The following is an 18,826-nucleotide window of genomic DNA, read 5'->3' on the forward strand; positions in this document are numbered from 1 at the left end:
GTCCAGATTGTGCAAGGATTGAGAAACATCTATGGTTTAACTGTGACAAACAAGTTCCACCTTCTCCTGTTTAGATTGCCTTATGGCCTTTCTATTTGCAGTACTCTATTCCAGAAGCTGAGTAGGGAAAAATGAAACTCAAATGAATTGTATTAATACTTGCTACTTTAATCAGCTTCAGAGTTTGGAGTTATGAACTCCTAATGAATGGAAGAAGGATGTAGGAAATCTTTAATCTCAGATAATTTCTTAAAACATTAACCCAAGAATTCTTTACATTCTTGGAAAAATAAAAAGCTGTGTCAAAATACAGAACATCTAATTATATTTGAATTTCAGATAAACAACAAATGAATTTTTAGTGTAAGCATGTCCTATACTTATAAGTACACTTATAGGTAAGTACTTATACTTAAAAAAATCATTTGTTGTTTACTTAAAATATAAATGTAACTGAGCGTTCTGTATTTTTTTCTGGAAACTCCAAGTGGGTGGGAAGTTGCTAACTAAGTCTAACTTCAAAACAGAAAAGCTCTGGAAGCTTAATGAGTGAGATTAGAAACATGACTGAGCCAAAAAACCCTGTAGAATTTCACATCAGCTGAGTGACCTCTGGTCTTCTTTCCACTGGCTTGTGGGGAAATGTATACTGTTTCCACCTTCTAGTCATTAGCATCTTTGAAAGTTCCTCTTTTGGGCCTGGAGTTTTGCTCAGCTTGTTTTGGGGAGATGGCACTACTTTGAGGGTGACTATAGGTAAGGAAATTACATGTAAAATTTTCAGTGCGATCAAAGCAGTGAAATAACAGAAATTGGCATAAGTTGAGTGTCTTGGATGAGACTTCTATGTATGCTGTACCCTGACCTCTCCTTATTAACTTCAAGGGATTCAGGGGCAGGGAGAGATGGTGGGCGCATGTGGACCTCATGACACTACTGTTCCATGAGAAGCTTGCTTCATTGTGCTGTAGCATATCCCAATACAGCTGTAGCATATCCCAATATAGCTGGGCATATCCTGATACAGTTTTCCACAATATCCAGCTTTCTCAAATGAAAAAGGAGAAAAAAGTATTTTGGTACCAAAAAAGGAGTCATTGAGCTCCCAGCATCAATGAAGAAAGACAAGAAGAGCAGGAGAAGCAGCTGTAGCTGACATGTTAGGAACTCTGATTGACTGGCAAGGTCTCTAAAGGAGAAGGGGCACCCCTTTCTCTGAAGCAGTTTGGGAAAACCACAAGAAGACATAATTCTCTGGACCAGGGGGCTGCTTTTGCCTCGTCAGTGTTCCTGGGTGTAGGGCAGTTTCCTCCTTCTGTGAAGAAGCCACTCCCTGCCTCTCTTCTTTACAAGCCAGTCTTGGGGAGTGGGGTGTACTCCCCCTACCTCCTCCTCCTGCTCATCTGAAAACAAGCACACAGGATTTTCTCTTTTTAAGCTTTGATGCTTATTGCTACAAGGAAACTGAAGGTTAACAAAAAATAGACAAAGGGGGATATATTGATTTGGAAATTTTACTAATCTGTTTTTCTGACCTCCCTGCCAAGTCTTTCCAAACCTTCATGTGCCTCCTGGACGAGGATTTAGCTGCTTTCAGAAATTAGAAGCTCAGAGGAGGTAGTGGTCAGCATCAACAACGGGAAGAAAGGATGGAGACTGAGCGCAGCAGAGACTTTGAACACTGAGGAAGAGATCCCCAGAGATGGAAAGGGTAGAGGGAACTCCTGTCTATTAAGTATCCTCTATGTGTAGGATCTTGGGACTGCCACAGTGGAAAGACATAGTCTCTGCTCTCAGGAGATTTGTAGTCTGATGCAGAGATAGATATGTAAACAAGCAATTAGAATACAGTACAATATTAGTTTTGATGGGGGTATGGACCAAGTGTTCTAGAGCATTGGAGAAGGAACACTGAAGTCAGCCTGGACTTTGGAGAGGTCTTCCAGAATACAGAAGACGTTTAAACCAAGGCTTGAAGGATGAACCAGGGTTGGCCAAGTGGATAAGAGAGGGCAAGTTGTTCTAGGTAGAGGGGCTGGCCTGTGCAAAAACGTGGAGAGAGATAAGGTGTGTTCAGGGAGCAAATGGGCAGCGTTGCTGGAGACTATGGGGGAGTGGGAGGGGCAGAGGAAGAGGAGAGCAGGGCCAAGTCTTGGAAGACCTTAGATGTTGCAAAGGAGCTTAAGTTAGATACTGAGTAGATAAAGGGCAGCTGGTGAAGAATTTTCAGCATGGCAACAAATGCTGTAACGTTTGATCTTTACGCTAATCCTTTGAGATAGGACGTCGTGTCCTGAAATTGCAGGTTAGTAGGTGGAAACTCAGAGAGCTAAAATAAGGGTCTCAACTTCAGAGAGTAAACGGTAAAGTGAGGACTCAATTCCATTTGTGTCTGATTGCAGAGTCCAGGCACTTTCCATTTTACAGAGCTCTACAGTCTGAAGAGGAGGGATATGGGAGCAAGTGATTTTCAAGCATCTGGGCACTGCTAAAAGCATAGTCTACTAATAAACAGGTCGGTGTTAGGACTGGCTGTTCACTGCCTTCAGGAAGACAAGCCAAATCATTCAGCTCCCTGGTCGTGCTGTCAGCATTCAAGGCTCTAGCATGGAAACTAACAGTTAAGACAGTGAAGTCAGTTGTACATTTTACAAAGCTTAAAAATGAAACTCAAAATTGATACGTTAACTCGCAAATATCTGGAATGTTTGCTTAGAGTGAATGACTTATTTGAAGAGGGGGCTGTGTAACTTGTATGCTGGTGAAGGCACTGTCTAGCAATAAAACGAAAGCCTTTGCAAAATGTGGCCAAAAAAAGTTTTTAAAGATTGGGATATTAATTGAAGTCATGCACACTATATGACTGTTACAAATAGCTATTCTACCCATGTTGGAGTCACCAGCAATAGCATTTTGACCGCTGGCAAGGAGGGTAAATATTTTGTCATTGACCATGGAAAGCAGGAGCAGAGTGTCTAAACCAAAGTCCTCGATGGAATTCACTCTTGCGTCAGGCCCCAAAGTTCCAAGTTGTAGACTCTTGGTGAGAACTCTTTGGCAGGTAGTCATTGGTTCAGGTCTCAAGCCACGTGGAGCTTTATTGACGGAAAATAAGATACTGAATGTGAATGCAAAATGTATGGGCAGTCTACACTTGTGGACTGGTCTAGGCGAGCCTTCTGTGCTCTTGCAAGGAAAAGAATGCCAAAAAAGTTGCTAATATTACTATTCTTTTTTTTTTTTTTTAAAGATTTTATTTTTTCCTTTTTCTCCCCAAAGCCCCCCAGTACATAGTTGTATATTCTTCGTTGTGGGTCCTTCTAGTTGTGGCATGTGGGACGCTGCCTCAGTGTGGTCTGATGAGCAGTGCCATGTCCGCGCCCAGGATTCGAACTAACGAAACACTGGGCCGCCTGCAGCAGAGCGCGCGAACTTAACCACTCGGCCACGGGGCCAGCCCCTAATATTACTATTCTTAATCATGAAAATATTAATCTCCTTGCAATATAACATGACAAATAACTTTTCTTATTCTGTTCTCTTAGTCTCATGCTGAAATATTAATCTCATGGTGAAAATATGGTGTCCTTAATTTTTGTCAGAACTAAGCAGCAGAATCGATGGAAATTTGTTCTACTTTTGATTTTTCCTACCAGTTACAAGTGCTTAACTTATGATGACACAATTCTATCAACAAGCATTGAACACAATAAGTTTGAAATGTTTCAATATTTACTCAAATACCAAAGCAAGGACTTCAGTTTTTCCTCTCCTCTCCTCTCCTCTCCCCTTTTCTTCTCTTGCTCGCTCTTCTTTCCGCACCTCCTATCTTTCTGAAAGGGATGAACTGCCATGTGCGCCCTTGTACTGAATTGACCACGTTGGGATGTTTACCTGTCTGGATGTCTCCTGTTCCTGGTCTCACAGCAACAAGGTGAGTAAAAATTAATAAGGTGTTTTGGAGAACTTCAATTTGCAGGCATATCTCATTATCTCTTCAGCTGCATCTTATGACTTGAGAGAATACAGAATTGAGAGAGCAATAAATGATGGCCAAATCAAGTAGTAATGTGGGAGAGAGCTGATAATAAAGCCATACATTTGTGCAGTGCTTTGCATCACTCCTATGTTCCCACATAGCCACACGAGGATATGCCAGCAGGATCTTAGGGGGCAGCAGAACATGGCCTACTAAGGGGAATTCTACATGGAATGGGCACCCACACTTGCAAGCAGTATCCATGGCAGATGGCCTTGATGGGGGATGTAGGCAAGGGAAACTTCTTGTTCTTCCTCATCACCATTTTCCACTGGTGATGAGTGAGACTGATGGACGTGTAAAGATTCAGATTGCCTGGCGAGCTTCTCAATGTCCATGCCTGCCAATTTAATGATTGCTACCCATGTATTTTCTCTGATACTCCCTCCAATAGTCCTAGGGATGAAGGGAAGTAGTAGAGGTGGAACTATCCACACAGAGGTTTAGAAAGGGTTGAGGGAATGGTTCACGGCATACTATCATCACTGGCCTGGGCAAGCTCTCTCTCTCTCTTGTTTTTATCCTTGTACCTTATATCTATTCCCCTCCTCCCACAGAATGCGTGACATTTAATATGTATCTTTTGGTTTGTATGTGTTCTTGCAAAATGAATATTTTTAGTTTGAGTGTGTGTACTTTTTAACTTATATAAACTATATTGGGTTATATATCTCATTTGGTTACTCATTTTTTTCCTCCAAGTACAATATTTAAAGATGTCTTCATGCTGCTATCTGTAAATCTGTTGCTTCTAATTAATTGTTTTCTGATATCCCAAGATGTGCATCCACCACATTTTACCTATTTACTCTCCTAGCTATGGGCACCCAGATAGCCTTCAGCTCCCAGCCAGCACAGATAAGGCTGCAAGGAACATGAACATGAATAGGCTTATCCTTTCTGGAACTGTTTCAGCATTTATTTGGAATATATGCCTACAGGAGGAATTTCTGGGTCAAAGAGTACTTGTTTAGTGTTTTGACTAGGTATTGCCAGATTGTTCTTCTGAATAGCTGCACCTGTCTACACTTCACTAGCAGGATATCATCTAGCTTTCCAAGTTTTCCTTGTTTAATAGATATGAAGTGATAGCTCATTGTTTTCATTTGTATTTATTCTTACTTACTAATGATTTTGAGCATCTCTTCAAATACTTGTTAATTTTTTGTGTTTTCTCTTCTGAAAAGTGCCTTCCTTTGGGTTTCCTTTGCCCATTTTTCTATTTGGGTTTTATCTTTTTCTTGCTGATTTGAGAGTTTCTCATATAGTCTTAATATTGGCCCTTTCTGGTTTTAGAAATTGCAAATAACTTCTCATTCTATTCCCTTTCTATTAACTTTTGTCGTGATGCTCTTTGCTGTGTGAACAGAAATTTTAAATTTGATGTATCAAATTCATTAAATATTTTTACCTTGCATTTTATGTTTTTGAAGTTTTTTTTTAAAATCCCTTTTGCTCTTAGGTCTCAGAGATCTTTGTGCTGTCAGATTGTTTTTCTTTTGAAGTGGTTGTCTTCCTCAGGTACCTGGTTGTTCTGGCCTGTAAGCTCCTGTTCACAGAGATGGGTGTATGTGTACATGGATGTGTTTGAGCTCCACTGTCTGGTAATTGGTACCATGTTGAGAAGGGCTGTAGGCTGGGCCCAGGCTGTATCAGCCCCAGTGAATTTGAGGAGAGAAGAAAAGAGATGAGTCACATCTCAGAGAATCTTAGCTGCCTCTGAACTGTTGATATCTCCTATTTACTGACTCTCTTACCAGGTAGCTCTACTGATCACAGCTTCAGTTTTGGGGGTTTTTTTTTTCTTCGCTGAGGAAGATTGGCCCTGAGCTAACATCTGTCACCAATCTTCCTCTTTTTGCTTGAGGAAGATTCACCCTGAACTAAGATCTGTGCCAATCCTCCTCTATTTTGTATGTGAGTCACTGCCACAGCATGGCTGCTGATGAGTGGTGTAGGTCCATGCCTGGGAACCGAACCCAGGCCGCCAAAGTGGAGTGTGCTGAACTCAACCACTAGGCCACAGGGCTGGCCCTCTACACCTTCAGTTTTTAAAAAAGCTTCTCAGAATTATTACGAAAGGGGAAATTCTTATTTCCTTTATTTCAAAAATAATTACATTCATTGAGAAAAATGTAGAAAAATGCAAGCATACAAACAAGTGAAAAAGGAAAGGTGAGTATCAGGATTTATCTTTTAAGCCCTTACAGTGGAGCAGCCTCTGGAGGAGGCAATCACCCTCTGATCACCAGCGGCTCTGGGGGTTTGCAGGGGTGGAGGAATGAAGCTTGAGGGAGGCTGCTCTGTCCATATATATTTTTGTCAAGAGCTCATTGCAGTAGGACTTTTGGGCTGCCCCATTACTTGAAGGATGCTGCATGGGTGGTCTGGGATGCTGTCACTGATTTTCACCCTTTGGGGGCAAGGAATGATGGTCCCTAGGCAAAGCATGAGAAAGGCAAAGCAGAACATAGCAGCTTTCCCCCACCAGTCCTCTCCTGTCATTGCTCCTCCAGCCACCCTTCTGCCCCAGGCTGCTGCCCATCCCCATCCCCAACTCTCACCCCAATTTAAGTTACCTGAGGGTCTCCACAGGCTTTCTCAGGACTGGATTGTTTATTCCTGTAGTCCACAGGCCCTTTCACTTCAGTTTTCTGCAGAGCTGGTTTTGAGGGCGGTAATTTACAGTCTAGCAGGAGCCACAAACCTTTGGGGAAAATTTCTAAGCTGATGACTTAGGGAATTCATGGAAAAAAAACTATAACTGCCAGTAGGCTTAATAAAAATAACTGATATTGGGCAAGTCCGTAAACATGTACTTAATAAATGGTATTAGGCCTAAATTTTCCAACGTGGGCTTTAAAATATGGGTTTGAATTCCAGTTTAGACACTTTTTATCTGTGAGGCCTCAGAAAAATCATTCACCTTTCTGAGCCTCAGTTTCCTCATCTGTAAAATTAGGAATAATATTACCTACCTCATATGTTGCCGGAGATTCAAATGCATTTGAACTTATCAGACATATTTAAAACACATATCATAGTGTCCGGCACATAGACTCCTTAAATGATAATTCTTTTTATATTTCATGTGGGGCACATGTCTTTTTCTTCTTTTTGATTTTTAAAGATGGGCCCTGAAATGACATCTGTTGCCAATCTTCCTCTTTTTAATTTTTTCCTTCTCCCCAAAGCCCCCCAGTACACAGTTGTATATTCTAGTTGTAGGTCCTTCTAGTTCTGCTATGTGGGACGCCGCCTCAGCATGGCTTGATGAGCAGTGCTGGGTCCACGCCCAGGGTCTGAACTGGGGAAACCCTGGGTCACCGAAGTGGAGCGCGTGAACTTAATCACTCTGCCACAGGGCTGGCTCCTCTCTTTCTTCTTTAGTGAGGGGGCGTCCGCCCCCAGTGCTACTTTCTATAGACACCCTGATTATTGGAGTAGGTTTGGCCACTCTGAGCTTACTGGGATAATTGGCTTATTCAAGGAAACACCCATGTTCCAGCTTTTATCCCCAGGACTTTTTAAGACTACTATGAGATAAGCTCTTTAGTTCGCATTCTGGTATATTCTTGAGCTCATCTTCTAGTTGAAATGAATGTTCAATTGTTATTAACTGTGTCAGCCAGCCTGGCTTATGTCCAAGGCTGGAAAAATCACATTTACCCTAGCAAAGGCAGAGTATCTGGGGCAAATTTTCTCTCCATGATGCAGCCACTGCTGTCCTATCCCTAATCCTGGGGAAGGGGCTGGCTGAGGTTGGGAAGCCAGGTCCCACCGCATGAGCAGAAAAGGCCTAATATGTGTTCCTTTTGCTTTAGAATATTATTTTTAAAAACTACGACAAAAAGCCATATGGATTATTAATTGCATTGCAAACAAAATGTTCTTCAATTTCACTGTAGCTGGTCAGTGTAAATGATGAGGCAGTCTTTATGACTGGTCTTGATGTCTAACTTCACTTCTCAGAGCCCTGTGCAGAAAGAGAGAGAAGTATCAGCCAGTTTTTTTCATAGTCTTCTTTAATTTGCTCATTCTGAATCACTATGTGTTGATTTTTTTCCAGCCTCCAATGGTATCTAAAACATACCAACAAAAAATACTTTAACATAAAAATACATAAATAGAAAAACTTGAAGAATGTATGCTAAAATGTGAAAGTTATCACTTTTTGAATTTTCTATAAGTATGTATTTTATAATAAAGTTACTTGAAAGTTAAAACAATTATAATAGAAAACTATTTTGGAGATTAAAAGTATCTTCAAAGTTGGGGCTGGCCTGGTGGCACAGTTGTTAAGTGCGCACGTTCTGCTTCGGTGGCCTGGGGTGTGCCGGTTTGGATCCCGGGTGTGGACATGGCACTGCTTGGCAAGCCATGCTGTGGTAGGCGTCCTACATATAAAGTGGAGGAAGATGGGCATGGATGTTAGCTCAGGGCCAGTATTCCTCAGCAAAAAGAGGAGGATTGGCAGCAGGTGTTAGCTTGGGGCTAATCTTCCTCAAAAAAAAAAAAAAAAAAAAAAAGTGTGTTCGAAGTTGATTTTCTTCTAACATCTTAGTGAGAAAGGGAGAAGAATTATTATTAGGTCCCTAAAACATATGAGGAAACACCGGCCAGGAAAGTTCTGTAACTTTGATCTAGATAAATAAACGAGAGATCAGAAAAGCTTGGTGTTATGATCCTACCTCTGTGTTAATTGTATTTATTTATGCAGGGCTTATGACGTGCCAGGCATTGTTCTAAACTCTTTATGTGTAATAACTCATTTACTCTCCACAATATCTGCTTGGAGTAGATAGTAATATCCTCGCCATTTTTACAGATGACACATCAGAGGAATAGAGACGTTGAGTAACTTGTTCAAGGTTGTGCATCCCATAAGTGGCAGAACTGGGAATTGAATACGAAAAGTTTGGCTTCAGAACAAGGGATTGCAAAATGGAAAAAGATATATACAAAATGAGATTCTATTTAGTGTGCTTTGCATGTATTTTTGAGGGCAACAGGATGAAAAGTTAAGATTATAACTCCTTCCTTTGTTTACACTTAAACTGATTAAGTGTTTACTATATGCAAAGTATGTTTTAAGGTAATGAGGAAAAAGGAAAAAATAAGTCAGTGTTGGTGCCCTTGTGAAGCTCATAACGTAGTGGTGGGAGGCAGCAAGGGAAACAAATAATTTAACATCATATAATAAATACTAAATATTAAATAATAAATTAAGTGTACGATCTTAACCAATGGTATTGAATTACTCCAAAGCAAAGAGGTTTTGGTGCTCTCACCTTAAATTTCTTGGTAGATATGATATTAACTAAAAATAAAATTTACGTATGGTTTAGGAAAGCAGCTTGTAAAGTCAGAATTGATTAAAAATACAATGCTAATTGTTACACAAAGAAGACTATGACAAAAAAAAAAACAATAATGGGAAGCCTGCTGTGAATTTGTTCCTAGAAATAGGAAAGGGAATTTAGTTTTTCTGCATATTGGGGAGATTTTAAAACAATCTACATAAGATTGCTTCAAAAAGAGTAAAATTCTAACCTACTTTTTGGTGCAATGGATACCACATGAGTGTTTTAGGTAAAAAAAAGTAGAATATTAATGTGATGTTTCAGGTAGTACCAAAGACTAGAGGGACTGTGCTGTGTTCTTGGAACTAGAACACCCGATCAATATCCTTGCAAAGGGCAGCACATTAAATTAGCGCTAGCTGTGAACACTCTGATATTTACCCACGTTCTGTTTCTTTCTTTGCCTGAATTTCACATTCATATAGAAACACATGCCAAGGATAACCCAGCAACTACTCTAGCAACTGATCTTGCCTTGGCTCAGGGGCTCCAGCTGGCGGAGTTGACACAGTCTTGTGCTGTTTGGAATGTGATGAACCATTGCCCTTATAAATGGAGAACAACCATAGTGAAAGTGCCAGATAATTCTCAGAGACGTGAGATTGCTGATGGTGTAAGTTGGCCTCACTCACCTCATATGTAGCTTCTCTGGAGTCTGTTGGATCACATGTCTATTAGAAGGTTCTAATTGGCCTCTTAGGATTTTTAAACAGGTAATATAATTTCCTAAATAAAGTAGAAAGTGAGCACAAAAATTAGGACTCCATTCTGGAAAGAAAAATGGCTGATAAGATATTTGAAACATTAGGTTATATTTTATTATTTAAAAAACAATGAAACATAAACATGGGGTGAAGCAGAATTTATTCCTAGAATCTTAGAACTCTATGATAAATCTACATCACTTAAAGTTTGAAACTGTCATTTTACAGCAATGAAATGGAAATTAAGAGATTGAAGCAAATGATCTTCAGGGTCCCTTCAACTTTAAAATTTTGCTCTTACATGATTTGAGTTAGGTGGGAAAGTTCTGGAACATATTAACTAAAGGATTGAATAGGGTGATGACAGTCTTAGAAAACAGTTAGATAGCATTAATCTGAGCTTGCTGGTTGTATGACAGGTTGGTGAGAAAAGCTAGAGATGCTGAGTGATGTGGAAACCATCCTTGGTTTCATAGCCATTCTTGATTCATTCACAGCCCAAACATGGTGCTAGATAGACAATAGGTCTGACCCTTTTGAGATTCTGAAATTCCTTCCAAGGAAAATCTGAGTATTAGGTATGTTTTTCTCCAAACATGTCCTATAGTTGTTCTCCCACAGTGGTGGAGAGGATAGTTACATAGGGAAGGAGTTTTCAGAGTCCTGGAGAAGGCATTGCATTAATTTGAAACCCTGAACAATGGTTTTGGGTTTGTTGCCCCATAATGTTTCCAAATCTACTGGCTGAATGTGGATATTTTAGAGTTTAATTGAATGGTTCCCAGCCATTTTGTCATCCCTTGGTTCATTGTTCTCCTATGTATTGAGAGATACTTAATTTGTGAGGCCTTAAGAATAATATTATATAAAGAAAACCTTAAGATTTGCACAGTAAAATATTTAATAGGTTCACTTAGAAATCTAAAAAAGCCTACTGGATTTTAGTTATTTTCACGCTAGCCAAATAAAATATATTTATAAATACCCTGGAGAAGTTTTTATCTACCTATGTCTATCTATTTTTTGTTTGAGCAAAGTTCACAAACTGGCAGCCCATGGCCAAATCAGGTCATCAGATATATGTTTGGCCTTTATTTAAAATTATCAACACTAAAAATTTGGACATTTTCACATAAAACCCTGGATTTTCAGCTCCTCCTGACGAGCTGGAAGGTCTGTGCCCGTGAGCCCGCATGCCAGTGGTTACCTGGAATATGCTCCCCAATTTGGCACAGCCCTCAGCATCCCCTGTGGTCATTCATCCAGTCAGCTTCATTCACTCCTGTTGCTTGCCTGGCTCTTATAGGTAATACATGTTTGAGTTTGGGACCCCAGTCCTAGGATATCACATTATCTGTGAACATTGCAAGTTACGCTCTTCATTTTGCTGTGGCTGGCATAGCTAGTAACACTTTAAAGCAAACTCTATAGCTTATCAAAGAATGAACTCTTTAAGCTCTTTTTAAAAACAGCATTAGACTAGAAATACAACATAAATAAATATTAGCAAGTTACTCATTTTTGGGTTGGAAAATTCTTACTTCCTTAGTATGTATCTGCTGTAATTTCCTATAAATAATGCCAAAAGAGAGGAAATGAAATGAAAGTCAGTGAGAAATGTGTAAACTTTTTAATGGATTACATAAGGCAGACAATATTCTCAAACATTTTTAGGCACCTGGGAAACTGAGCATCTGCTTCATTTAGAGACAGCATTAATGATTCATTTCAAGAAGACACTAGAAGAAAGAACTGTACCTCTAGTGAGGAATTATACATCAATTTCCTTGCATTACACACGGATTAGAAGATAGAAGAGTTGCTTCATGAGATTTTACCACATTTTTTAAAAAAAGTTCCACACACAAGTGAGTTACCAACTTATTTAGAAGCCATTTAAGACAGCTTTTGTTTACAAAATTGAATCATAACTCTATGCTGGTGTGTAAAAGCCACAATCAGGATTCACGTTAATCATGCATTTCATCTCTCACGACATTGCTAAGTTAAACCATTTTGCTACCAGCATACAAACTGCTGCTCAAATAGTGGTAACTCTACTGGTCTTTATTAAGACATCACCTTCATGCAGTGAGCCAAAGGCCACCTGCAGTCTTTCAGTTTTCTTTTAAAGACAAGTAGCCGTATTGCTGTGGATGGTCTCTAGTGTCATCATCCAGCCTTCCTTAGAGAAGAAGATTGCATCTACCAGAGCAATAATGGGTTACTCTTGACTGTCTTCACCAACTGGGCCTTCCCTGTGTTCGTGGCCTATAGCCTGCTCTTGTGGCTTGGACTCAGTGAGTCTGTGGTACCATGGCTTCCCACGGCAACAACTGCTGTCCCCTTGACTCCACCGATTGGAGCAGACTTGGACCCCACCTCAACCCTTCCTCAGGCACAAGCCCTAATTCTGCTAATGGAGTGGGAGAAGCCTCCCATCCAACCTCACTTGCACTTATCACACATTTTGAAATTTCATACCTAAGGAGCATTATTTATTGTTTTTTTCTTAAAGATAAAAATTGCCAAGAAAAAGTTACTTGTCCAGGGTCACAGCTTGCATGGCACTGTGTCTTTGGCAAATGCATTCTGTCTTCCACGTGGGATACCAGAGATAAGTATCTTCGCTTCCTCTGTGAAGGGGATGGGGCATAAAATTTATTGAAAAACAACAAATACCAGTATCTTGATTGTTATGCTCAGCATTTATAGCAGAGAAGCCACTTCTGTACATTTATATGAGTTACTCCTTTTCATCTGCTGAAGCAGGGGTAATGTGATGAATGTCACCCATTTCCAGTTCTGAACTGGGGCATGGACTCAGGACTTGAACACCTTCCTTGCTGCTTCTGAGGCTGAATTGTGTGTTGGTCAGCTGATTCTGTATGGGAAAGTACTTCCATCAGACCTCACAGTGGACTCATCTTACCCACTCAAACACTGAATGCTGAGATTGAATGGGAGCTTGTTGCCTTTTCTAGCATTTCCATTATTCTGTACCATATCTATAATCTCTTGTGTCCAAGTGGCTCCTGACAGGAAAGAAGGAAAAAATCACGGATGATAATTAATTCTCTATATTAGTATTATTTAGATAAACTTCCTATAGTGCAAAGTGAAATCTATAATGGTAATTTTAGCAAAAGATGAACTGAGTAACTGGGATTATAAATGGGAATAGTGGGTAGGGCTAGTAAAGATAAGTGGGGAAATATGCAGAAAATCTGTAAGTCTAATTTTAGCAACTATATTAGCAAATAGTAAAAGATATCTGAGATTCTCCATTTCTCTCTTCCCTGTCCACCCTTTAGTGTACTGACATGGTCAAATGAAGGGAAAGGGAGGGACACATGTCAGGAAAATTCCATGTATTGGAAAAAAAATTAAAAATCTTTTGGAGGGATGAGAATTTGCAAATTAATATTTCTTATTAAAAGCAAAAACATTTTTAAAAATTAGATGACCAAGAATACAGGATCAGGCTGTTGAGGCAGCCTCTAAGTGAAGACAACTTTTGGTTGTTCAGGAAAGTTTACTTTTTCTCTCTCTATTACTTTTACCAGGATCACCAAGGAACTATGAATGTGAAAAAAAAAATCCAAGAATTTCCCCTTATTCTTCTCAGTTTCCCTTCAGTTTTTAATATGATTACCACAGTTTCTTAAAAACTACTTCTACTTTGATCACCATGATATTTCATTGTCGTGGTTTTCAAAGCTGGTGCTAGCTTCTCTTTCTCTGTTTTCTCCACACAGCTGGCTTCTAAATCAGCTTTGTTAGCAGCTTTTAATTTTCTTTCCAAACATGCAGAAGTCATAAAATCCTGTCAATTTTTCCTGTGTTGTGTCTCTTGAATCTCTCTTTCCTTTCAATTCTGTTGTTAAAAGCTGAGTCCAAGCCCTCACTGACGTGTACTTCAATGATTGTATTCTTCTTTTTTTAAAGATTGGCCCTTGAGCTAACATCTGTTGCCAATCTTTTTTTTCCCTTCTTCTTCTCCCCAAAGTACATCGTTATATATTCTAGTGGCAGGTCCCTCTGGTTGTGCTGTGTGGGATGTCGCCTCAGCATGGCTTGATGAGTGGTGTTGGGTCTGCACCAGGATCCGAACTGGTGAAACCCTGGGCCACTGAAGTGGAGCATACGAACTTAACTACTTGGCCATGGGGCTGGCCTCAACAGTTGTCTTCTAATTTGGCATCATTCTTCGAAGATTTTCCTTCTCCAGTTCTTTGTAAAATTTGTCATTGTGGGCACTGCTTTGATGCCTTTTTCCTGCTCAGAAATCTTAAATTTTCAGACTCCTAACACTGGTATGTAATGCCTTCTGCTTTACTTATTTTTATTTTTTCATTTCTGTATAGGTAAAATTTTTTTAGTTTATTTAAAATTTTTTATATTGTAAAATTCAGTGGTTTTTTATGTATTCACAAAATTGTGCAACCATCGCCACTATCTAATTTTTATTAACTCCCCCCAAAACTCTACCCAATAGCAGTCACTCCCCATTTTCCTTACCCCTGGAAACCACTAATCTGATTTCTATCTCTATGGATTTGCCTAGTCTGGAAATTTCATATAAATATAATCATACAATATGTGGCCTTTTGTGTATATTTCCTTTCACTTAGCATAATAATTTCAGGGTTCATCCATATCGTAGCATGTATCAATACTTCATTACTTTTTATGGCCAAATAATATTCCATTGTGTGGATATACCATATTTTGTTTGTTGATTCATTAGTTGATGGGCATTTGAATTTTTTCCATCTTTTGTTTTTTCTGAATAGTGCTGCTGTGAACATTTGTGTACAAGTTCTTTTGGGTATATTCCTGGGAGTGGAATTCCTAGGTCACATGGTAACTGTATGTTTAACTTTTAAGTTTTTAGTTAGTCAATTTATTTTTATTGAAGTAACATTGATTTATAAAATGTAGATTTCAGATGTACATCATTACATTTTGATTTCTGTGTAGACTACGTCATGTTCACCACCCAAAGACTAATTATCATCCATCACCATATATACAATGTGCCCTTTTACTTCTTTTGTCCTTCCCCCTCCCGCGTTCCCCTCTGGTGACCACCAATCTAATCTCTATATCTATTGTGAATAATGCTGCAGTGAACATAGGGGTACAAATATTTTTTTGAATTAGTGTTTTTGTGTTCTTTGGATAAATAATCAGAAGCGGAATAGCTGGATCATAAGGTATTTCTATTTTTAACTCTTTGAGAAATCTCCATGCTGTTTTCCATAGTGGCTGCATCAGTTTACATTCCCATCAGCAGTGTATGAGGGTTTCTTTTCTGCACATCCTCTCCAACACTTGTCCTTTCTTGTCTTGTGAATTATAGCCATTCTGATGGGCACGAGGTGATATCTCATTGTAGTTTTGATTTGCATTCCCCTAAGAATTAGTGATGTTGAACATCTTTCATGTGTCTGTTGGCCATCTGTATATCTTCTTTGCAAAAATGTCTGTCAGATTCTTTGCCAACTTTTTAATTGGGTTGTTTGTTTTATTGCTGTTGAGTTGTATGAGTTCTGTATATATTTTGGATGTTAACCCTTTATCAGATATATGATTTGTAAATATCTTTTCCCAATTGTTAGGTTCTCTTTTTGTTTTGTTGATGGTTTACTTTGCTGTGCAGAAGCTTTTTAGGTTGCCATGGTCGCACTTGTTCATTTTATCTTTTGTATCCCTTGCCTAGGGAGACAGGGTGTTAAAAAAGACGCTGTTAAGACTGATATTGAAGAGCATACTGCCTGTTTTCTTCTAGTTTTGTGGTTTCAGGTCTTACATTCAAATCTTTAAGCCATTTTGAGTTAATTTTTGTGCATGGTGTAAGATAATGGTGTACTTTCATTCTTTAGCATGTGGCTGTCCAGTTTTCCCAGCACCATTTATTGAAGGGACTTTCTTTTCTCCATTGTATATTGTTGGCTCCATTATCGAAAATTAGCTGTCCATAGATGTGTGGCTTTATTTCTGGGCTCTCACTTCTGTTCCATTGATCTGTGTGTCTGTTTATATGCTAGTACCATGCTGTTTTGATTACTATAGCTTTGCAGTGTATTTTGAAACCAGGAAGTGTGATACCTCCAGCTTTGTTCTTTTTTCTCAGGATTGCTTTGGGAATTTGGGGTCTTTTGTTGTTCCATATTAATTTTAGGATTCTTTGTTCTATTCCCATGAGAAGTGTTGTCACTTTGATAGGGATTGCATGGAATCTGTAGATTGCTTTAGGAAGCATCAACATTTTGCTTATGTTAATTTCTTCCAATTCAAGAGCATGGAATATCTTTCCATTTCTTTGTGTCCTCTTTGACTTCTTTCAACAATGTTTTATAGTTTCCACTGTACAGGTCTTTCACCTCTTAGGTTAAATTTATTCCTAGGTATTTTATTATTTTTGATTCACGTGTAAATGGGATTGTATTCTTAATTTCTCCTTCTGCTATTTCATTGTTAGCATATAGAAATGTAACTGATTCTTGTATGTTGATTTTGTACCCTGAAACTTTACTGAATTTGTTTATTATTTCTAATATTTTTTGGTGGATTACTTAGGGTTTTCTATATATAAAAATCATGTCATCTCCAATTGGTGACAGTTTCAATTCTTCCTTTCCAATTTGGATGGCTTTTATTTCTTTTTCTTGCCTGATGCTCTGGCTAAGATTACCATGTTGAATAAGGTTACTATGTTGAATAAGAGTGATGAAAGTGGGTGTCCTTGTCTTGTTCCTGTTCTTAGAGGGATAGGTTTCAGTTTTTCAGCATTAATATGATGTTAGCTGTGTGTTTGTGATTTATGGCCTTTATTATGTTGATAGTTTCCTTCTGTACCTATTTTATTCAGAGTTTTTATCATGAGTGGATGCTTTATCTTGTTGAATGCTTTCTCTGCATCTATTGAGATGATCATGTGATTTTTATTCTTCATTTTGTTAATGTGGTATATCATGTTGATTGATTTGCAGATGTTGAGCCACCCCTGCATCCCTGGAATAAATCCTCATCGTGGTGTATGATCTTTTTAATGTATTGTTATATTCAATTTGATAGTATTTTGTTGAGGATTTTTGCACCAATGTTCATCAGTGATATTGGCCTGTAATTTTCTTTTTTGTGTGTTGTCCTTGTCTGGTTTTGGTATCATGGTAATGTTGGCTTCATAGAATTAGTTAGGAAATGTCCCTTCCTCTTCAATTTTTTGGAAAACTTTGAGAAGGATAGGTATTAACTCTTCTTTGAATGTGTGGTAGAATTCGCCTGGGAAGCTATCTGGTCCTGGACTTTTGGTTTTTGGGAGGTTATTGGTTACTCTTTTGATCTCCTTAGTAGTGATTGATCTATTCAGATTCTCTATTTCTTCTTGATTCAGTTTTGGAAGGCTGTATGATTCCAAGAATTTATCCATTTTTTCTAGATTATCCAATTTGTTGGCATATAGCTTTTCATAGTATTTTCTTATACTCCTTTGTATTTCTGTGGTGTTCATTGTAATTTCTCCTCTTTCTTCTGATTTTATTTATTTGAGGCTTCCCTCTTTTTTTCTTGGTGAATCTAGCTAAAGGTTTGTCAATTTTATCTTTCCAAAGAACCAGCTCTTGGTTTCGTTGATTTTTTTTTGTTGGTTTTTTAGTCTCTATTTCATTTATTTCTGCTCTGACTTTTATTATTTCCCTCCTTCTACTGATTTTGGGCTATGTTGGTTTTTTTTTCCTAGTTCCTGTAAGTGTATTGTTAGATTTTTTATTTGAGATTTTTCTTGTTTTTTTGAGGTAGGTCTGTTTTGCTATAAATTTCGTCTTAGTATCGCTTTTGCTGTATCCCATAAATTTTGGTAGGTCATATTTTCATTTTCATTTGTCTCCAGGTATTTTTATCTTTCTCCTTTGATTTTTTCATTGACCCAATAGTTGTTCAGTAGCATTTTTTTTAGTGAACGTATTTGTGGTGTTCCTGGTTTTCTTCTTGTGGCTGATTTCTAGTTTCATACTGTTGTGGTCAGAAAAGATGCTTATTATTATTTCAGTCTTCTTAAATTTATTGAGACTTCTTTTGTGGCCTAATATGTCATCCAGCCTGGAGAATGTTCCAGGTTCATTCAAAAAGAATGTGTATTCTGCAGTTTTTGGTTGGAATGTTCTGTGCATATCTACTAAGTCCATCATCTAATGTGTTACTTAAGGCCAATGTTTCCTTATTGATCTGTTTGGATGATCTATCCATTGATGAAAGCGAAGTGTTAAAGTCTCCTACTATTATTGTGTTGCTGTCTATTTCTCCTTTTATGTCTGTTAATAATTGCCTTATGTATTTAGGTGCTCTTATGTTGGGCACATACATACTTACAAGTGTTATGTTGTCTTTTTGGATTTTCCCCTTTATCGTTGTATAATGCCTTTCCTTGTTTCTTATTACAGTTTTTGTTTTAAAGTCTATTTTGTCAGATATAAGTATTGCTACCCCAGCTTTCTTTTTGTTTCCGTTTGCATGGAGCACTCTTTTCCCATCCCTTTACTTTCAGTTTCTCAATGCCTTTAGGTCTGAAATGTGTCTCTTGCGTGTAGCATATATATGGGTCTTGTTTTCTCATCCATTCAGCCACTGTATGTCTTTTGATTGGAGCATTTAGTCTATTTACATTTAAAGTAGCTACTGATAAGTATCTTCTCATTGCCATTTTGTTACTTTTT

The sequence above is a fragment of the Equus caballus genome, chromosome 15 (assembly GCF_041296265.1).
Source record: "Equus caballus isolate H_3958 breed thoroughbred chromosome 15, TB-T2T, whole genome shotgun sequence".
NCBI lineage: Eukaryota > Metazoa > Chordata > Mammalia > Perissodactyla > Equidae > Equus > Equus caballus.